The sequence below is a fragment of the Coregonus clupeaformis genome, chromosome 33 (genome assembly GCF_020615455.1).
Source record: "Coregonus clupeaformis isolate EN_2021a chromosome 33, ASM2061545v1, whole genome shotgun sequence".
Taxonomy (NCBI): Eukaryota; Metazoa; Chordata; class Actinopteri; order Salmoniformes; family Salmonidae; genus Coregonus; species Coregonus clupeaformis.
In genome coordinates this window covers 32,315,753-32,339,237 of record NC_059224.1, presented here as the reverse complement: position 1 = coordinate 32,339,237, position 23,485 = coordinate 32,315,753, and the positions used below count along the sequence as shown (strand labels likewise).

The following is a 23,485-nucleotide window of genomic DNA, read 5'->3' as shown; positions in this document are numbered from 1 at the left end:
AATAACTGGCCAATGGGAAGAAAGAGGGAGCTGGTTTAACCAACCACCAGTCTCTTGGTTGAGCTGGGTAAGGCTAAGGATCCAGGCCCAGGGCCCAGAGAGGGGTCTCCTTGGGAGTATCTCAATTACATACTCCTCGCGCCTTTCTCCTTTCTCCTTCACAAAACCCATTGGATGAGAAAGCCAGAGGTCCCTCCCCTCTGACCTTCTCCAATGGTTTTTGAGGAGGCAAGAGAGAGTAGAGAGGACGCAAGGAGTGTGCAATTGCGATTATCCCCTTGTAAATAGAGGGTTCTGGTTGAGTACCACACGTGAGTAACAAAAATACTCCATGTCTAAACTGAGTTATATTCACTTCCATCATATATCTCACTTTCAATTGATGAGCATAGGGAAATAGCCAGGTGATTTATTGTATATTCCAATAGAAAATAATCTCCATTCCTAAGCCAGATGACCTGAGTGTGTTATGCTGACAGTATTTTTAGGCCTTGCTAAAGCCCACGGGAAATATATCTCTTTATTTACCTTTTCACAAGCGGGAGGAAATAGCTGCAGACCAGCAGCTACAACTGTGTTGGCATCGTACATTCCTGCTCTGCCCAAAAAAGTGGCTCCCACTGGTAATACCCATGGCCCCATGAAAATAGAGCCTCGCAAGAACACATTCCGACAGATTCATCGAACTCCCAAAGGAATGTAAACTTTACTTTGGAGCTGGTCTGTTGTTCATGCTGTACTAGATCTATGTACCAAGGAATGTTGTATTTGCTATGAAAGTGTGCACTGCGATGGCTGCTCTGAGAAGGCATATTTGAAAAAACGTAATAAATAAAGATGAGATCTCTCTGTGCAACTGGCAAGTTTTAACATAAAACCACTTTATAGGAAGGCTTCGGTATACCAGTAAATATTGATGTTTTGCAACGTCTTCTAGCGATTTGTGGCTGTTGGCCAATAGTTAAATATGGCCCTGGTGTTTTTCAACTGAAGTCACTCTCCCAGGCAGTCTTTGAAGTTGTTGGTCTGCTCTCAAAATCGGACAGAATATTTCATTTGGCGGGTGCGGTTTTGGGCTAATATATTTGTTTCACGTCAATTGCACGCCTGGCCTGACAGCCATCACGGTGCAATTGGCGGTAATGAAACGCTGGAGAGCATTAGGACAGAAAACATTCCCCGACATACCCCATATTGCCTTCTAATGCATGACAGGGACGCATATTTGTTTTCTAAAATACACAGACAAATGTTTGCACAGGACCAGTGGTATTTTGATACACGTGAACAGCAGAGAGGCAGTTAAATATTCAATGAGTACTATGGGCCTCCAGTCATCACAGGACACAAACAACAGCCAGGCAGCCAGCCACTCACTGTCCAGAGCATTTTCCATGTCCACCATGATCAAAAGTGCACAGCAAGGTTGACCACATTCCACTGTAGTCTGTGAAAAACCAGAAACATTTGATCTGCCAGTTGCGCACAACATGGCTACATTGTGTCCTGTCACGATCTGCAACAACAGCTTTCCTCTCTACTCCCTACCCAGGACCAGCCTGGGTGAGTACTCTGTACACCGTTGGCAGCTGTGTTTTCCCCTTCCGTTAGCGACATTGAAAAGTGAACTGCTTTAGTTGAGTTAGGGTTAGATGTGTATTTGAAATTCATATTTGCAGGACAAGGTGCACTCTTGAGTAGAGTCCCATGTTCCTACTTCCTCCTATAAAGGTTGGATGTGGCTAAAATGTGGTTGAGACCACACAAATGCCACAGGATGCCAGTGGTATACAGGATGGTGAAAACACGGTGAGGCGAAGGTCTCATAAACAGACGGTTGTAGTTCAGCACTCCTCCCCAGTACGTTCTCAACCGACGTTGCCAAAGAAAATGAACTAGACTATTACGAGTTATCTACATGGCCTGAGTCTGTTACCGTGACGACAGACTGTGTTTGTTGTTGTAATTACACGGTACAGTAAGGAAGGGAAAACATTGATCGTCGTATAATTGGAAACTTCACCCTTGACCCTGTACTTCGGTTGTACAGGAACCACTATTGAGCAACCACACAAGGTTGGTCTCACAAATCATTTCCACTGCAACCAGAGAGAGACCCTGAAATACAGGAGTGATAAAACATTTAATTGTGACAATAAGATTTAAGATTACGTGGGCCCCTTTATAAAGCTATAAAGCAGGACTGTGGGTACATTGCTTGTACATTAAGCAGATCCCAGACCATTCCTGACTGCACCATGAATGCAAACCTACAGGGGTGGGTGGGATAGGGGTGGGGTGGGACAGGGGTGGGGTGGGACAGGGGTGGGTATGTTGGATGAGTGAGAGGCCAGGGGTCAGGCCATGGTGTCTGGTCTGGGCGGATGAGGAAGGGAAGAGAGTTCCAGTGCGTCCTCCCATCTAGTGCACATCCGTAGCACCTAGCCGACTGTAAACACCACGGCTGCAGCTGTCAAAATGAGACCCACAAAACATCCCCCTGGTTGTACACCCTCTATTTGTTCACAGGCCACCGTTACTTTCGTCATGTCACACTCACTGAGATACGCAGACGTTCTTGAGTTTTTCCACCTGTGTGGTTTGAGGGGATATTCTGTACTATTATAGTGGCAGAGGTGATCAATGTTAGATTTCCACTGGATTTGGTTATTTTACAACCTAGCTGTGGAGGGATAAAAAAACGTCAGTTACCGACACTAGGACTTCAACCTACTGTAACCCAAAACTATTTACAACAGGTATGTTCATTCACCAATAGGTTGTTGCTCTTCTCAAACCAGTTTGAGCTGACCCTCTGCAGGACATAGCCCCACATCATCAAAATATATTTTTAATCAAGTGGTCAAAAGCAATTGCACAAACATTCTAAAGTAGCTTACGAAAACACCCTCCCAGACCCAGGGAAGAGAGAGGCCTTCTTCTGTCGGCTGGAATTCATACTAGGCCTTCTTTCCACATTTGCCATAACACAGGATCTCTTTGTAACTGCCCGGCAACCATGCGGTATGGTGGAACTCGCAGGAATTTGGGCTGTTTTTTATGAGGAAAGCACAAGTTGTTTGTTTTCCTTACAATGTTTCAATATAGTTCACTTTAGGTATATACTGTATGTGTAGATTGCATGTATGTTTGCATTAATATACATTGACCACACAAAACATTAAGAACACCTGCTCTTTCCATGACATAGACTGACCAGGTGAATCCAGGTGAAAGCTATGATCCCTTATTGATGTCACTTGCTAAATCCACTTCAATCAGTGTAGATGAAGGGGAGGAGACAGGTTAAAGAAGGATTTTTAAGCCTTGAGACAATTGAGACATTGATCGTGTATGAGTGCCATTCAGAGGGTGAATGGCTCAGTTGGTAGAGCATGGTGCTTGCACCGCCAGGGTCGTGGGTTCATTTCCCAGGGCCACCCATATGTAGAATGTATGCAAGCATGACTGTAAGTCGCTTTGGATAAAAGCATCTGCTAAATGGCATATATTATTATATATATTACAAAATATTTAAGTGCCTTTAAACTGGGTATAGTAGTAGGTGCCAGGCGCACCTGTTTGTGTCAAGAACTGCAACGCTGCTGGGTTTTTCATGCTCAACAGTTCCCGTGTGTATCAAGAATGGTCCACCACCCAAAGGACATCCAGCCAACTTGACACAACTGTGGGAAGCATTGGAGTCAACATGGGCCAGCATCCCTGTGGAATGCTTTCGACCTTGTAAAGTCCATGCCCCGACGAATTGTGGCTGTTCTGAGGGCAAAAAGGAGTGTGCAATCAATATTAAGAGGATGTTATTAATGTTTGGTATACTGAGTATATAGCTCCCTTGTACATGTGCACATTTTAAGCAAACACCAACTTCACCTGTTTGAACTGGGATCAAGTATAAATAGGAATGAGAGACTTTATGAACTTTTTTTAATCAGTAAGTGGTGTTTATGTTTCATTTAAGATTCCAAATGAAGCTATTGGAACGAATGAACTTCTCCTCCAACTGGCTGGCACACGGATGAGAGTAAATTATAGCAAATTTTAAGTCATGACTGAATTTAAAATAGCACAGGTTATTTTCAAGGTATGAGGGAACATTTTACTTCTCATCAGTCGTGTGACATAGGGCCTACTTTCGGTAAAGCGCTTATGTGTACCCCTATATTGTTGATGTGCTCCTGCCATGCAATTAAACAGTGGTAGCTGAATTCAAACTGGAGAGTGGGCACATCAGAGTGTTGGGTTGCAGGTTTAAGTTCAGGAGTTAAGATTCAACAAATGTTCTAATGAAAAACAGCATATAAGCCCAGTTTCTCAAACTCTTATTTTTTATATTTCTATTAAATCGTCTTAAAGTTCCACCATAATCTGCCCCTCTTTCAATCATATAGACATTGCCTAAATAACACATGGAATGTTCCAGCTTTCCCCCAAAGTAGCAATGATGCCTGTTAACTTACAGAGGCTTAACGAGAGTAATTCAGACTTATCCCCGCTAGGGGTTTTAATGCTCTGTTTCCCTGATCTAACACTGCAGGACCAGAACAATGTGGCTCTGTCCCAAATGGCACCCTATTCCCTATAGTGCACTTCTTTCAATCAGAGCCCTATGGGCCCTGGGAAAAAGTAGTGCACTACATAGGGAATAGGGTGCCGTTTGAGACACAGCCTGTAAATCTTGGACACGAGAAAATGATTAGCGGCGCCTGACATGCTTAATGCGGATCACTCACTGCCAACCAGGGCATTTACAGGCCTGGGCAATAGAGGCCCTTTCAGAGATCAATGCTCTGTAGACGCTCATTAGCAGCACCATTAGCAAACAGTAACCCCAAATGAAGGAGCACCATGAGGTAGCTACTTATGGTGCTCTCATAAATTAGATTGGGAAATATTGTCTCTGCTCGATTGAGAATGTACAGAATATACAATGTGGTCATATATACATTGGCCATGTACTGTATGTGGTCATATAGCTTTATGCCCATATGCTTTTTAGGTTGCTGGGTTTTTTTCTTAAATGCAGCAGCTCTGTTGGGAAGCCTGCATAGTGCATACGGTAGCTTGGACACTCTGAAAGAGGTTTGGCTCCCTATCAAGTGGCCTCAAATTGCCAGTTTCTTGAGTAGAACATTTCGCAAATCAAATAACATCACTCTTAAATGATCAGCCAGCTAGACTAGTCTAATGATTAACTGCCCATCAGGGCTGGAATATGCATGCACTCAAAAGTAAACAAGGTGAACTTCATCAGTTTTCAGAAGAGCTAACATATTGAAGAGATCCCAAAAGTTTATATAAGAGGCTTCCTCCTCACATTTGTTTGGCTTGTGCAACGCGGTACCAGTTCCATGGACACTAACAATGACATCACTGCCATTATCTTTGGGTTCATGATGAGGGAACAGTAGAGAAATTAGATGAGGTAAACAAGCTGTCCCCAGGGCGCTGTAAGACAGCTCTGTTTACAGTACTGCACCGGGATGATTACTAGGGGGCTAGTAATGCTTGGCTCAAATAAACCATAATGCATCCAGAGGAATTCAAACCTTGTCTTCTTCTGAGGTGAGGCAATGTCTTGGTGAGCTCATCCTCTGAGTTTTGATGCAGTGTTGCTATTAGAGACTGGCTGGCTGGCTGCACGTTTCCTCTTTATCTTATCTCCGGGCCCCAGTCCTGTGGCTGTGTTGTGCTTGTGTTACACTGTATTACCTGAAATACCAGTCATAGTCATAAACAAGGCCCAAGTTAGACTGGACTTCATCACTGGCACACGTGAGACTCTGGCCACCACATGAGCTGCATTCGACCCTCATTTGTGTGAAGAGAAAACACTTCATATAGGATAAAGCCCTCTTTAGAGGTTGTTTTTCTCTTTTCAATCCATTGAGAGTGACCTGATGTAAACTGGCCCTATGGCAGGGCAGTTAATCCTGTGAACAACGTGGGGCAGGAAAAGACAGTGTTGACCCCAGGCAAACACCAGCGGGCTACACAGCCCCTGACCCAATGTTGAAACATCCCATTCTGTACAAACAGTTCACACTTTTACAGAGAGAAAACAAATCCTCCCCAGTCTACCGTTTCGTTTTCCGAAGGGGAGGAATTTATCATGCTGAAAACATATCCTTCAGCCTAGGGTCCGTTTGCACATAGGGGTCATGAGTCACTCACGACTGGGGTCATTGGCAACAGAAGAGTATCTGGACTGGCCAGGCAGCGCAGCCATTTATCCTGCTACTCAACGTTTGGGGGATTATAAATGTCAGTGCGAGCCACAGAGCGGCTGAAGAGCTTTTGTCAGATTGATATGTTGACATATAGGTGGTGGGCCGAAGCCAAAAAACGTGAAGTTGATCGATCCCTGTCGAGGGAGGAGCAGATTTTTTGTATATGACAGTCAAACATTCTTGTGATGACTATAGAATTTGTTGGCACCGTCAATTCTTGTACATTTTCTCATAAAAAGTATATTTCAACATTGTCTGCTCAGGCAAATTTGACGAAATGCTATATAAGATAAATATCTGTTTTCAAGTGCACTTGAAATATGCAGCATGTAATACAAATTGTCTTTATCATATGAAGAGTAACTCCATTGACCATTTAGCCAATTTATTGAAAGCTATCCAATGTTACAGTTTGACAACCCAGCCAGCTACTGTAAATGTCCATTTGTGTTTCATTAGCTATCTCTCTGTCAGTGAATTACATTTTTTAATCATGTTTTGGCATGATTATATGTCTCATTTCAAGTAACTAGCTGCAGGCTTAAAGAAACATTCAATCATATACTTTGCATAGAAACCCAAATAAAAGCGTGTAGATGTGTGTGTGTGTGTGTCATGTATGCTAGAATGGAGGTTTAAAAACGACAGCTGCATATACAGTACCAGTCAAAAGTTTGGACACACCTACTCATTAAAGGGTTTTTCTTTATTTTTACTATTTTCTACATTGTAGAATAATAGTGAAGACATCACAACTATGAAATAACACATGTAGTAACAAAAAAAGTGTTAAACAAGTCAAAATAGATTTTAGATTTTAGATTCTTCAAAGTAGCCACCCTTTGCCTTGATGACAGCTTTGCACACTATTGGCACTCTCAACCAGCTTCACGAGGAATGCTTTTCCAACAGTCTTGAAGGAGTTCCCACATACGCTGAGCACTTGTTGGCTGCTTTTCCTTCACTCTGCGGTCCGACTCATCCCAAACCATCTCAAATGGGTTGAGGTCGGGTGATTGTGGAGGTCAGGTCATCTGATGCAGCACTCCATCACTCTCCTTGGTCAAATAGCCCTTACACAACCTGGAGGTGTGTTTTGGGTCATTGTCCTGTTGAAAAACAAATGATAGTCCCACTAAGCGCAAACCAGATGGGATGGCGTATCGCTGCAGAATGCTGTGGTAGCCATGCTGGTGAAGTGTGCCTTGAATTTTTAATAAATCACAGACAGTGTCACCAGCAAAGCACCCCCACACCATCAAACCTCCTCCTCCATGCTTCACGGTGGGAGCCACATATGTGGAGATCATCCGTTCACCTACTCTGCATCTCACAAAGACATGGCGGTTGGAAACAAAAATCTCAAATTTGGACTCAGACCAAAGGACAGATTTCCACTGGTCGAATGTCCATTGCCTGTGTTTCTCCTCTGAACAGTTGATGTTGAGATGTGTCTGTTACTTGAACTCTGTGAAGAATTTATTTGGGCTGCAATCTGAGGTACAGTTAACTCTAATGAACTTATCCTCTGCAGCAGAGGTAACACTGGATCTTCCTTTCCTGTGGTAGTCCTCATGAGAGGCAGTTTTTGATGGTTTTTGCGACTGCACTTGAAGAAACTTTAAAAGTTCTTGACATTTTCCGGATTGACTGACATTCATGTCTTAAAGTAATGATGGAATGTCGTTTCTCTTTGCTTATTTGAGCTGTTCTTGCCATAATATGGACGGTCTTTTACCAAATAGGGCTATCTTCTGTATAGCATGCATGAGAGCATCAGCTGTTCCAGATTACTATGTGATCACGCTCTCCGTAGCCGATTTGAGTAAGACATTTAAGCAGGTCAACATTCACTAGACCGCAGGGCCAGACGGATTACCAGGACGTGTACTCCGAGCGTGCGCTGACCAACTGGCAAGTGTCTTCACTGACATTTTCAACATGTCCCTGACTGAGTCTGTAATACCAACATGTTTCAAGCAGACCACCATAGTCCCTGTGCCCAAGAACACTAAGATAACCTGCCTAAATGACTACCGACCCGTAGCACTCACGTCTGTAGCCATGAAGTGCCTTGAAAGGCTGGTCATGGCTCACATCAACACCATTATCCCAGAAACCCTAGACCCACTCCAATTTGCATACAACCCCAACAGATCCACAGATGATGCCATCTCTATTGCACTCCACACTGCCCTTTCCCACCTGGACAAGAGGAACACCTACGTGAGAATGCTATTCATTGACTACAGCTCAGCGTTCAACACCATAGTGCCCTCAAAGCTCATCACTAAGCTAAGGACCCTGGGACTAAACACCTCCCTCTGCAACTGGATCCTGGACTTCCTGACGGGCCGCCCCCAGGTGGTAAGGGTAGGTAACAACACATCTGCCACGCTGATCCTCAACACGGGGGCCCCTCAGGGGTGCGTGCTCAGTCCACTCCTGTACTCCCTGTTCACCCATGACTGCATGGCCAGGCACGACTCCAACACCATCATTAAGTTTGCAGACGACACAACAGTGGTAGGCCTGATCACCGACAAAGATGAGACAGCCTATAGGGAGGAGGTCAGAGACCTGGCCGTGTGGTGCCAGGATAACAACCTCTCCCTCAACGTGATCAAGACAAAGGAGATGATTGTGGACTACAGGGAAAAAAAGAGGTCTGAGCACGCCCCCATTCTCATCGAGCCTATTCCCGCAAAACACCAGTCTCAACGTCAACAGTGAAGAGGCGACTCCGGGATGCTGACCTTCTAGGCAGAGTTGCAAAGAAAAAGCCATATCTCAGACTGGCCAATAAAAAGAAAAGATTAAGATGGGCAGTCTGAGATATGGCTTTTTCTTTGCAACTCTGCCTAGAAGGTCAGCCTCCCAGAGTCGCCTCTTCACTGTTGACGTTGAGACTGGTGTTTTGCGGGTACTATTTAATGAAGCTGCCATTTGAGGACCTGTGAGGTGCCTGTTTCTCAAACTAGACACTCTAATGTATTTGTCCTCTTGCTCAGTTGTGCACCGGGGCCTCCCACTCCTCTTTCTATTCTGGTTAGAGCCAGTTTGCGCTGTTCTGTGAAGGGAGTAGTACACAGCATTGTACGAGATCTTCGGTTTCTTGGTTATTTCTTGCATGGAATAGTCTTCATTTCTCAGAACAAGAATAGACTGACGAGTTTCAGAAGAAAGTTATTTGTTTCTGGCCATTTTGAGCCTGTAATCGAACCCACAATTGCTGATGCTCCAGATACTCAACTAGTCTCAAGAAGGCCAGTTTGATTGCTTCTTTAATCAGCACAACAGTTTTCAGCTGTGCTAACATAATTGCAAAATGGTTTTCTAATGATCAATTAGCCTTTTAAAATGATAAACTTGGATTAGCAAACACAACATGCCATTGGAACACAGGACTGATGGTTGCTGATAATGGGCCTCTGTACGCCTATGTAGATATTCCATAAATAATCAGCCGTTTCCAGCTACAATAGCCATTTACAACATTAACAATGTCCACACTGTATTTCTGATCAATTTGATGTTATTTTAATGGACAAAAAAATTATTTTCTTTCGAAAACAAGGAGATTTCTAAGTGACCCTAAACTTTTGAATGGTAGTGTACGTTTCATGCATATACATTCGAACAAAGAACACAATCACAAATAGTGTTTCACCATTTATTGTGTAAGTAGACAAATAGCAAAGGTGTCTCAGGCAGTATTTGAAGTATCTAAATATAGTGTAACCTATCAATCAATGTATATCAAGTGCCGTGGAGAACACAATCTCACAATGTTGCAGTCCAGAGATGAGAGCTTTACCATCTATGCCAAAAGCCTGGACCTCTGATGTCATCAACTCATGCTTTAGTATTCCCCTTTTTCTCTAGGAGCATATCAAAAGGATCCCACCCTGGTCACTAATGTAGCTGACCGATGTAGAGAGAGAGAAGTGCCTTAGCAAATTGCAATCTAAGGCTTGTGTAGTATAGAGACGAGAACTCTACCATCTATGGCAAAAGCCTGGGCTCCTGATGGGGACAATAGAATTATCCCCACTGCATGTTACAATAGTAAAATGATCTGTTTGTCACGTTAAACTGATTCTACATTGAATTTAGTCTTCGAGATGGATTCTACATTGAATTTAGTCTTCGAGATGCTCAAACAAGCATGTGTGTCTGTAGTTGGTGTTCTTCAACTCTAAAATGCACTAAACTGTGTAAGACAAACCCCACAAAGAAAAGACAACAGGCAAATGCATATGTCGTCTCAATGTGTACAGTACCTTCAGAAAGTTTTCGTACCCCTTGACTTATTCCACATTTTGTTGTGTTACAGCCTGAATTCAAAATTGATTAAATATACTTTTTCTCTCAGCCATCTACACACAGTACCCCATAATGACAAAGTGAATTTTTTTTTTTTAGAAATGCCTAGACTTGAATCCCATTGAAAATATGTGGAAAGATTTGAAAATTGTTCTTCACCGCCACTCCCCATCTAACGTAACAGAGCTTGAGAAAATCTGCGAGGAAGAATGGGAGAAAATCCCCAAATCGAGATGTGCAAAGCTGATACAGACATAACCAAGACGATTCAAAGCTGTAATCGCCGCCAAAGGCACTTCTACAAAGTATTGACGCAGGGGTGTGAATACTTATGTAAATGTGATATTTATTTGCTAAAATGTCATTATGGGGTATTGTGAAAAAAATAAGTATATTTAATCCATTTTGAATTCCGGCTGTAACACAACAAAATGTGGAATAAATCAAGGTGTATGAATACTTCTGAAGGCACTGTAAATAGTGACAGCAGGGCTAGTTCAAACTGCAGGACTTGGTGAATAGATCATGGGAGACAAAAGTGAGAGACAACAATGAATAAAGATGCTCAAACAAGCATGTGTATCTGTAGTGGGTGTTCTTCAACTCTAAAATGCACTAGACTGTGTAAGACAAAATCCACAAATAAAAACGACAACAGGTAAATGCATATGTCGTCTCAATGTCTAAATAGTGACGGCAGGGCTAGTTCAAACTGCAGTAGAATGGGTCTCACAGGTGAGTGAATCAGCCCATGCTTGCTGAATATCACTTGGTTGATCTCTTGGAGCAGGACACAGGAGAGCTGAAGAGATAATCTGAGACAAAAGTGAGAGACAAGAATGAATCAAATAAATCATCACAGCAAAGGAATGTAGTTTGTGATCTAGAAAATGAACATCCTGACAGTCTGAGGCAGTGTGCTCTGCAATCATCCTACTCCAACAATTGACAGGGATAATGTATTATTTGTCAGTATGAATGAAATTAGTGGGTCCTGCCTTGATGACTGTATTATATTTTCACTACTTTTGTAGTCTTAAATTATCACAATAAATTGATAGCTAAAACGCTCCTTGTCCTGGAATGACATGCTAGCTAGTGATAAAGCTATCTACTCCTGCTAGCTAGAAACATATCTACTTGTTGTAACTAGCTAGCAAACTAGCAAACTAGCAAGCTAGCAAGCTAGCTACATTACTAAGGTTACTGTGTTCTAAGTTGGGAGTCATTTTACAGCTTGCATTGATGGTATCACGTTTCTATAACTAAATAGTTAGATTACAAATAAATAAAAAAGACTTTACCTGATAGTTTGTCGGACAGAGATCTCTCTCTCTCTTCTCTCTCTCTCTCTCTCTCTCTCTCTCTCTCTCTCTCTCTCTCTCTCTCTCTCTCTCTCTCGAGTTTTGGTCTAGACTCTGGCCTTTACAATACTTTTTCCATCACAGACTTTACAGTGCATTGCTTTTTTCCTTGAAAAATCTTGAAAACGTTTTTGGAGTAGTCTATTTTGTTTAGTTTTGTGTTCATAGTCGAAAGCATCGAGAGATTAGAGAGAGACCAATGCACATTCTACCCCACAATCTATTGTGCAATCCGATAGAAAAACAGTATGCTTATGACGTGGTCAGGGGGCTGTTACAACTGAGTCTTTATGTCTTGTCATTCATTTTGGTGTATGACACACCACATAAATCACAACTATAAAATGCAACATATGCAGGGTGATTTCCGCCTGACCCTAATGATCTCATCAGAATACCCACTCCATGACATCACAGATGTTTAAAGAAGCGTCTTAATCTACTTCTGATACTGTCCAATATAGATGCTAGGCTACCATTATTCTGGCCACAGCTGCTCCAGAGAGCTGGTCTTACAAAAGGGCCATACAACTCTGAACTATATTTATAACTAGTCAGGCTTGTTTGGTATCCAAGACACTCTTCAGTGAGGTCCGCAGGATGGCTCCATGCAGGGTGCTCATCATGAATGCTGTTTTTACTGAAGATCGTGAATGTGTGTGGCTGGCATGGGAGGGCGAGACACTACTACCTCCATGCTTTGAGACCTCCGTGCTTTGTTTACAGTACCTGTTGCTTGGTGCTCATAGGCTGCTATAGAACATAGTCAATAATAGGATAACATAGAGCAGGCCCCCCGGGAACCAATAATACATTTGGAGAGGATGATGTAAAATGGATTTATGCTCCTTATTGATGTAACAGCCCCTTCTCTTTGTTTTCTCTCATATTTTTATCTTCCACGGTCTTCATTTAGAAGCACATCTCCTGGATGGTCCTTGCAGTCTCATTTCCGCAGACCACAGGGGCCTACGTCAAAACCCACACATACATACCCTCGCAGCCCCACATTCACACACCCTCGCAGCCACACACAGACACTCACTCAGACACACACACACACACTCACTCTTTGCGCAGAAACACTTGTCTCCCTGCGCTAGCTGGCAGTGTGGAGACCAAATCTCCTTTGCGTCATCATGCCACACACAGACTGACCCAAAATGATGTAGGGCCCGGGCCGCGAGCAAGGCAGACAGAAAGACAGCCCTGTAAAGCAGGGCAACCCAAACACACAGGGTGTGGGCGTACAGTCAGTGGTGTTCCTCTCTGCCAAGGACAGGCTGTTCACCACAATCAGGATGTAGAAAGGTGGTATTATGGACATTGTTATTTGATTTTGTACTATTAGCCTCATACACAAGTTGTACATGCACTCTTAGAAAAAAGGGTTCGAAAAGGGTTCTTCGGCTGTCCACATAGGAGAACCCTTTTTGGTTCCAGGGAGAATCCTTTTTGGTTCCACGTAGAACCCTTTTGGGTTCCATGTAGAACCCTCTGTGGAAAGGGTCCTTATATGGAAACCAAAGGGGTTCTACCTGGAACCAAAAAAGGTTATTCAAAGGGTTCTCCTTTGGGGACAGCCAAAGAACCCTTTTAGGTTCTTGATAGCACCATTTTTCTAAGAGTGTACTGTATCGATTATGATGTACAGTAGCTAATAGTGAAATAACCTGCAACAGCAGCCCTTGTAGTTTACTTCTGTTGATTAAGTTCATCTCTAATGCAACAGCTGCCAGGGAGATAAGCATCATTAGAGTGTGCAATATCAGAAGGGGCTGTACATTATGCAAGAGAGAGAGGCCACGCATAACAGGCAGGTGGGGGCTCTGATCCAAATGCTGCCGCTGACCACTGAATCGCCTCACACATTGAGTAAGACTGAGCCACATTGCTATGACCTACATATTTAAATTATAATGGTAAACCTGCCACCTGCTTTGAACATCAAGACAGGCATAAGGAATTGTATTCTTAATGCAATAAAGGTCAGAGGTCATTATTGTGTTCCCTCACTAGAGAACCGTTAGTCTAATCAACATCACCTTGCTCTATTGCTCTGTCCATAACTTATCATACACAACCTCCTTAAAACTATCAGTTTCATTTGTTTACCCTCACGTTGTCATTTTTGTCAACCTTCTTTACATGCAACCCATGTCGAGAAAACAAAATATTACATTCTTAATAGTGCTATTGGAAAGCAGGCATATCCCAGCTAGCGCATAATGTTCTGAGAACCATATGTTTCTTAGAGCTTGGTGAGAGTGTGGTTGTCCTATGGTTATTTTGCATACAACCTTCCCACAACATTCTAGGAAGGGTGCAGAATAGTTGCTTGGCTTTGGAACATTCTCAGCACATTTAAGGAACTTGACAAAAAAAAGTACTTTTCTTGGTATTTCATTACTTTAACAGAACGTTTCCTAAAAGTTCAAACACGGTTACATAATATATATATATATATATATATATATATATATATATATATATATATATATATATATATATATATATATGTTCTAGGAACGTTCTCCAACTGGTTTGACATTGGGAATGTTCTCAAATAGTTCAGAAAAACAGTTTTTTCCTGTGTTTTTAACAATATTTCCACACTATGAGGTCAAAATAACTCTCTGAAAATGTGAAAATGTTGATAATGCACTTTTTGTGTAAGAGCTGTTAAAAAAAAACACCTGGAATTTCAGCCTGTTCGGGTGGGATGTAATTTTTGTCTGCCACATGACGTCACCCGGCAATCTGATTCTAATAGACCAATGAATGTTAATTGTTTATTTACATATTCCTTCCTAGTTTTGGTGCTGGTCCCGCCCAAAAGCAACAGAGATTGTGCAGTATGGCTGCCTTTGCACTGTATTCCATCCACACAATCACTTTGTTTGATTTGGCATTGATTTATTTTTCATAATCAACTGTCATTCTGCTAATTTTCTCATCGATGAAACATCTGAATTGAGTTTGTGACCACGCATACTTCACAGAGGAGGCGTTTCCTAACAGAAATATACAAATACATCCTACAACAAGCCAATAGGATCTCACTAGCTCTTGCTTGGCTTTGCCCACCTCCTTGCTTGTTATGCCCACTATGCTTAATTTGCTCCCGCTGTAAATGACACAGATTAACTAACAGGTTAGTTATAAATATCTTTGGTTCTACTTGTTACTCAATGGCATTCTCTGAGCCGTCATGTGCTGATGAAGATTTTGTTTAATGTGCATTATAGTGACTTGGAAAAATGATTACATTTCATTAGTAGGAAAACCTTTTGTCATGTTGTCAGTTTGACTTTAGATGGCGTATAACTTTAGCTAGCTAGCTAACATTGAGGTACAGGACCGGATTTGAACTAACTAACATTAGCATTCCTAACTAGACATTTTTGACTACATTTTCTAGCTATGGCAATTAACATATCTCTAAAGTAAATTTGACGACATAATAATGATGGCAAAGTTGTTTCCTACTAATGACTTGCTTACTTTAGCAATGTCATCGTATTTCCAGGCCAATATAGTGTCTCCTCAGTTAATGTTAGCTAAATTGCTAGCTACCAAAGTCTGCAAGCTAACTAATGGTATTTAGCCTGTTGATTGTTGTTCAAGCTGCAGTCAGAGTCAGTCACCCAAAAACGGACCAACGGTAGCCTACTTGATTTAGCTTGTGTCTTGTCTTTTTTATGTTCATGTTTTCTTTGATGACTGTACAAAATAAAATGCTCAAATTGACAATCTGAAGAGTAATTGTCATTAGGTATTAGTGCAAAAATGAACTGACTTGTGATTGGATTTGTAGCTACTAGCCAGCTGGAACAAGAGAGAGGGTAGCTATTATTATTATTAGCTAGCTAGATAACTCATTAGCTGTATGTTTATCTGTGATATAATTCCTAAAAAATAGTAAGCCTTCTGGCTGTTGCATGCAAGAATGAATGTATAACTCTTATGATAGATCATATGACTTATGAAAGCTCAGGGTGGAGGTCTAGCTGGTTTGACTTTGCTACAGGCATACATTATTATATTATTTCAGTTATGGACTATCAGATATGAAATTACGTTACGTTTTCTCAAATGTTAGAGTAGAAACCTTTGGTTTATAAAATGTAACGAATTCCCGTCCATTCATGATCCCGTTTCTTATGTGCTAAAGGGTCATCGCTGACGAAGGCCTGCAGGATGAGAAGGACCATGAGGTCATGGACTTCTTGGAGGAAGATGCTTTGATGAAAAGCTACTTGGTGAAGACTAGGACAAAGAGTATGAGACACAAACACATATACACACACACACACACACACACACACACACACAGAGACAGCACATACAGGTGAACATCGACTGGCAGAGAAGCAGCTGAACTGGTTCCCCCCCTAACCCTCTTAGATTGCTGCTGGTGGCTGCTGTACATAACAAGTTGTTGGTGCAGGTTGTAGAAATGCTAAACCCTGGTCCCAGATCTGTTTATGCTGTCTTGCTAACTTTTAATGTACAGTGCATTCGGAAAGTATTCAGACCCCTTGACTTTTTCCACATTTTGTAACGTTACAGCCTTATTCTAAAATTGATTAAATAAATGTTTTCCTCATCATTCTACACACAATACCCCATAATGACGAAGCGAAAAGAGGTTTTAAGATTTTTTTGCACATTTATAAAAAATAAAAAACAGAAATACCTTACTTACTCTGGCTTGAGAAAGTATTCACCCCCCTATGGCATTTTTCCTATTTTGTTGCCTTACAACCTGGAATTAAAATGTGTATCATTTGATTTACACAACATGCCTACTACTTTGAAGATGCAAAATATTTATATATGTGAAACAAACAAGAAATAAGACAAAAAAACTGAAAACTTGAGCGTGCATAACTATTCAACCCCCCAAAGTCAATACTTTGTAGAGCCACCTTTTGCAGCAATTACAGCTGCAAGTCTCTTGGGGTATGTCTCTATAAGCTTTGCACATCTAGCCACCGGGATTTTTGCCGATTCTTCAAGGCAAAACTGCTCCAGCTCCTTCAAGTTGGATGGGTTCCGCTGGTGTACAGCAATCTTTAAGTCATACCACAGATTCTGAATTGGATTGAGGTCTGGGCTTTGCCTTAGCCATTCCAAGACATATAAATGTTTCCCCTTAAACCCCTCAAGTGTTTCTTTAGCAGTATGCTTAGGGTCATTGTCCTGCTGGAAGGTGAACCTCCGTCCCAGTCTCAAATCTCTGGAAGACTGAAACAGGTTTCCCTCAAGAATTTCCCTGTATTTAGTATGCGTGTCAGGAAGGATGGGAGGCCACTGGTGCTAATCTTAGAATAAGTATGTGATGGAATCTCCTGACTAGGCGGCAAAATGATACCATATAGGGTGATACTATTGTGGTTAGGAGTGACACTCAATAATGGTTGGCAACTGTTGGATAGAATTAGCTTGCCTAACAGTATATAAACTGAGAGATTTTCTATGTATGTCATTCAGATAACGAGGGGCAACTCACGTGCCGTTCGTTATGCTGAATCCGGTACTGTATATTAAATACATTGTATCAACTCTCCATCTAAGTGTTTAACTATCTTATTGCATACTGAATTACTTGATGCCAGAGAAACTCATCATAACAATATGTTTGGGGAATCTTCCACATGCCTTTTGGTGAACACCAAACGTGTTTGCTTATTTTTTTCTTTAAGCAATGGCTTTTTTCTGGCCACTCTTCCGTAAAGCCCAGCTCTGTGGAGTGATTTAATGGTGCTCCGTGGGATGTTCAAAGTTTCATATATTGTTTTATAACCCAACCCTGATCTGTACTTCTCCACAACTTTGTCCCTGACCTGTTTGGAGAGCTCCTTGGTCTTCATGGTGCCGCTTGCTTGGTGGTGCCCCTTGCTTAGTGGTGTTGCAGACTCTGGGGCCTTTCAGAACAGGTGTACATATACTGAGATGTGACACTTAGATTGCACACAGGTGGACTTTATTTAACTAATTAAAGGTAATTGGTTGCACCATATCTTATTTAGGGGCTTCATAGCAAAGGGGTGAATACATATTCACGCACCACTTTTCCATTATTTATTTTTTAGAATTTCTTGAAACAAGTTATTTTTTTATTTTCACTTCACCAATTTGGACTATTTTGTGTATGTCCATTACATGAAATCCAAATAAAAATCCATTTAAATTACAGGCAACAAAATAGGAAAAACGCCAAGGGGGATGAATACTTTTGCAAGGCATTGTACATATTCATGCACCACTTTTAGAATATAGAACCTTTGCTATGAGACTCGAAATTGAGCTCAGGTGCATCCTGTTTACATTGATCATCCTTGAGATGTTTCTACAACTTGATTGGAGTCCACCTGTGGTAAATTCAATTGATTGGAAATAATTTGAAAAGGCACACACCTGTCTATATAAGGTCCCACAGCTGACAGTGCATGTCAGCGCAAAAACCAAGCTCTGAGACAGGATTGTGTCGAGGCACAGATCTGGGGAAGAGTACCAAAGAAATTATGCAGCGTTGAAGATCCCCAAGAACACAGTGGCCTCCATCATTCTTGATTGGAAGAAGTTTGGAACCACCAAGACTCTTTCTAGAGCTGGCCGCCTGGCCAAACTGAGCAATCGGGGGAGAAGGGCCTTGGTCAGGGAGGTGACCAAGAACACGATGGTCACTCTGACAGAGCTCCAGAGTTCCTCTGTGGAGATGGGAGAACCTTCCAGAAGGACAACCATCTTTGCAGCACTCCACCAATCAGGCCTTTATGGTAGAGTGGCCAGACGGAAGCCACTCCTCAGTAAAAGGCACATGACATCCCGCTTGGAGTTTGACAAAAGGCACCTAAAGACTCTCAGACCATGAGAAACAAGATTCTCTGGGCTGATGAAACCAAGATTGAACTCTTTGGCCTGAATTCCAAGTGTCACGTCTCGAGGAAACCTGGCACCATCCCTACGGTGGCAGCATCATGCTGTGGGGATGTTTTTCAGCGGCAGGGACTGGGAGACTAGTCAGGATCGAGGGAAAGGTGAACGGAGCAATGTACAGAGAGATCCTTGATGAAAACCTGCTCCAAAGCGCTCAGGACCTCAGACTGGGGCGAATTTTCACCTTCCAACAGGACAATGACCCTAAGCACCCTGCCAAGATAACGCAGGAGTGGCTTCGAGACAAGTCTCTGAATGTCCTTGAGTGGCCCAGCCAGAGCCCGGACTTGAACCCGATCGAACATCTCTGGAGAGACCTGAACATAGCTGTGCAGCGACGCTCCCCATCCAACCTGACAGTGCTTGAGAGGATCTGCAGAGAAGAATGGGAGAAACTCCCCAAATACAGGTGTGCCAAGCTTGTAGCGTCATACCCATAGACAACTCGAGGCTGTAATCGCTGCCAAAGGTGCTTCAGCAAAGTACTGAGTAAAGAGTCTGAATACTTAATGTGATATTTCCGTTTTTCATTTGTAATACATTTGCAAAATTTCAAAAAAACTGTTTTTGCTTTGTCATTATGGGGTAATTTGTGTAGATTTACTTAATCCATTTTAGAATAAGGCTGTAACATAACAAAACATGGAAAAGGTCAAGGGGTCTGAATACATTCCGAATGCACTGTATGATAGTTACCATAGCAGTTGGCTTGGCTATACATTGGAGTTGGCTATATAGCACAAACAGATCAAAGACCAAGCTAACATTTAGCTGATTGTCAGAACCGAAACAATGAAACTTCTAAAAAACTACTAAAAAAAATCATTGCTCCCAGAAAAACTTTCAAGCATAGTAAAACATTCTCAGAACCTCCCTGCAACCTCAAAATGAACATTCTCAGAATAGGCAACATTTTCCCTTCCGTTTTCAGAACGTTTAAAAAACGTTCAGTTGTACCGGTCAGTCAACGTAAGGCTTCGTTCCCAGAATCAATGGGAAACCAAAAACACATGTTCTCACAACTGTCAATGAACCAAATGTGGAAGCTAGGATAGTTCTGTCTGTGTGTCTTTTTCTTTTGGAAGCAACAGGTGCACAATACTAAAGGCAACAAACACCCCAAGGTATTCTGCAGTGCACAAACAAAAGTCTGCAGTAGTATGCTTCTCTGCTGAACAGGCCCTCCCTTGTGCCTGTCATGCCCCCTCTTGTTTTCTTCAAGAACAAGGAGCCAGAGCCAGGCCAGCAGACAGGAGATGTGTCCTGTGTGGACTTTTTTATTCAGAACATACTGTTGCAAAGAGAGCCAGATCCTGGCTGGCTCCCAAGAGCCAGGGTTAGTATATTTTAAAAATAGCTAAGTTTAGATTCACCCCCTCACATAGAACTAGCCGTTTATTTTTCTCTCTCTCTCGCTTGCCATCTTTTGCGATAATTCGAGGAGTGGTCTCTTTTGGTTTTTACACACAGCATGATTGGCATACATTACACTGTATTGGACGAATTAGCTCACACAAGCTAGTCTTTGATGTATATGATGTGTTAGAGGGTGTGGAGAGCTAAGCTAGATGTTTTTAAGGGTCTCCGCCAGGGTAATGCTTTGTAATCTCATATCTCAGTGTTGACCCCATTGTAAACCTCCCTCCCTGAGCAAAGCTCTGCTACTGCCTGTCTGTCATAATTGCAGTATAGCGAGCTCTTGGGTGGACCTTGAACTGCACAGTTCCCGTAAAAGGAGGAAATACCACCTATGGGCAGTCCCACTCAAAATGCCCCGCACCTGCAAAAACATACTGTGCAATCCGCTGAGTGCAGACGCCCTGTGAATACCGGCAAATCACTTGTGCATAATATACTTATTTTGGGGGGGAGCACAATTTGCACGCACACACAAGCACAGAGAGCAAAACTTTTTAGTCTTTCACACATTCACACATCTTGTTTTCTTTGCCTGAAATCAAAAAGCAAATCCACAATGTTCCTTCTCCCCCTGCCCCAGACTCTATAGGCAAGGCAAAGGGATAGGCTAATAAGCAAAATGGTGCTTCATAGGCAAACATCTCTGGTGGTGGCCTCTGGACTGCCTTGTCTTGCTGTAAATGCCAACATATCTGCACCTCAGCACCTGACCACACATGTTTTTCAGGCCCAGTCTGCCAACTGCTGCCTGGCCTTCCGGACTCATTTACACTACCTACAGTCACATCAGAGACAGAAGAAAACATCCATTAAGAAGAATACACCGACTACCAGGATGAATGAAAGAGGAAATAATTGGAACAACATACTGTAGCTGAAGCATGTGGCATGAAATAAAAACTTGTGGACCCATTAATGCCCAACAACTCAACATGGTCCTTGGAAGCAGTTCTTTTCGTTGGTTTACTTCCTCACCTTTTAACACTGAGATGCTTAATCAAACCATGGCTGAATATTTTAGCAAGAAAATAATGATCTGTAGTTTGTTAAATGAGTCCTGACTCCTGAACTAGGAGGTTAGGGTGTTGTTTTATTTAGATGTTTTCATTTTTATAGTGTGGAATATATGTATGTTTTATAGGGTGAAAGCAGGTGTGAAGATACACATAAGCTGTCTATGTTTGTTCATGATTCCTTTATGAAGGAGAGGGTTACAGTATAGCCAAATGTGTTCTTAAGAATGTGTAGTGAAATGGAGCATAAAGAGCTACAAAATACATAAGCTTGTAATTACCATTCCTTGGCAGACCTGCACTTTTAATGTCTGGAACCTCGACATAAAATTAAAAGTGTATTACTTTTTTTCATTGATTTGATCATGCTTTGCTTTTGTTTTCTCTTATGTCTTTCTCCTCAAGGCCCACTGTGACCAATTAAGGTACTTAGGTCTGTCTGGTTTTATTTCCAAAGTCTCCTTTCTCTCTTACAGCTGCGATTGGAAAACTCCCCACTGCTCGCAACATTGCCAAGTAACTTCTTTATTTTACTCATGGCAGTGGGAGGACTGGAGGAGGCTGTGCTCCGACAGGTCTGGAGAAGCATACAGATTGAGGTGGGATTCTGGGGGAAGGCGTTCCCCCACTGAGCGCCATGCAGCCAGCGCTGCTATGGGACGTTCTCACCCACCCAGAGGAAACCAGTGCATGTACCAGACCTCCAGAACCACCTTTGTCCAAATGATCAACCCCTGGCTGACTGTGTCTGTGATACTTTCTCTGGGACCTCTTTCCCTCCTCACCATTTCTCCTTCAGCAACACCTCGCAGGGCAGGGAAGGGTAGCTAGCTAGTCGTCCCTTTGTGGCAGCTGGTGGGTTTATGGTGAAATAAGTCAACATGGCTTGGCGAGTTGGGAAAAGGGTTCAAAGAGCCTTTTGTGTTTGCGCCATGACTATCGTCATACCGCACGTCACTGAGGAGAAGTTAAAGAGAGGCTGAACCCCTAAGAGAAGTAGCACCCTCTGGGGAAAGGGTTCTACATGCAACCCAATAGGGTTCTACCTGGAACCGAAAGGGTTCTACCTGGAACCAAAAAGGGTTCTTCAAAGGGTTCTCCTATGGGGACAGCCGAAGAACTCCTTTAGGTTCTAGATAGCACCTTTTTTTCTAAGAGTGCACAATATTTGGTGAAGGGAAAACCAAAGACCAAAATGACTGCAGTTGCTACAGTGACAATACACATTGGCCTTGGTCTATAGTAACAACAATACACCTGAAAATGGACAATGAAAATTCATCATCGCAGCATGTAATTATCCTTTTGTCACTCCAAAGGAAGTAGGATAATTTATCAATTGAAACTGAATATGAGGATAGTTTCCAAGACCCTCTTTAAAGCCTCTATTAAGCTCATTACCCAAAAGCCCTTAAGTCCATTCCTCCACTCAAGCGTCCAACATGGTCAGATAAAGCACTGTACCAAGAGCAGTTTCTAATCTCAGCTCCTCCAGTTCCAGAGCATACCTTCCTGGGCATCCCCAGTGTTTCCCTTTCTCCTTTGACATCATGACCCTTGAGAGAGTGGAGTGGAGCAGGCTGGAGGCTTCAGACCTGAACTGCCCCTGATGGACAGCTATGTGCCTCCTGCCTACTGTCTCCTGGAAATTCCTCCCTGGAATAAGAGTTCTCCAGGTCCCCTAAACAGAGCAGCCACCGTCGCCGCAGAGTTCATGTGAGAGAGGTGTTGGAATGCCTGTCACTTTAGCTGCATTCACACGCCAAACAGGACACCTCTCATGGCATCGGTCCAGCGAACAGTCCCTCACTGTGCAATCCCAGAACACCCCACAATCAGGCCTGTATTCCGCATACCAAGCCAGCACAGGCACGAGCTAGCACAGGAACGCTGAAGCAGAAACAGTTTAATTATCACACTATTTGAGGTATTTTGGCTAAAAGAAAACGGTTTGTGGTTTTGATCGTTAGTAACCTGGACTGGTCTAAGGACTTCAAAAGACTAGCGTGACCTAGGCCAAGATTCAATCAGATCAAGCATTAACCGGCGATAGCCGACACCCGCATAGCTGATGTTTTGGCAGTGTCCGAGGTGGAACTGCATTGGAGCTGTCAAATCGTTGAGCAGCTGCTCTTATGATCATTGTGACAAAGCCACACCCAGAGCGAGA

General features: G+C 42.6%; 1 long non-coding RNA gene across 1 annotated transcript; it reads left to right on the top strand.

Moving 5' to 3' along the window:
- Nucleotides 1-1,371: 1,371 nt before the first annotated feature.
- On the top strand, nt 1,372-21,673 carry LOC121548983. The gene is made up of 3 exons (XR_005996719.2): nt 1,372-1,563; nt 16,113-16,219; nt 21,030-21,673. It is a non-coding gene; the product is annotated as an uncharacterized LOC121548983 (long non-coding RNA).
- Nucleotides 21,674-23,485: the final 1,812 nt, after the last annotated feature.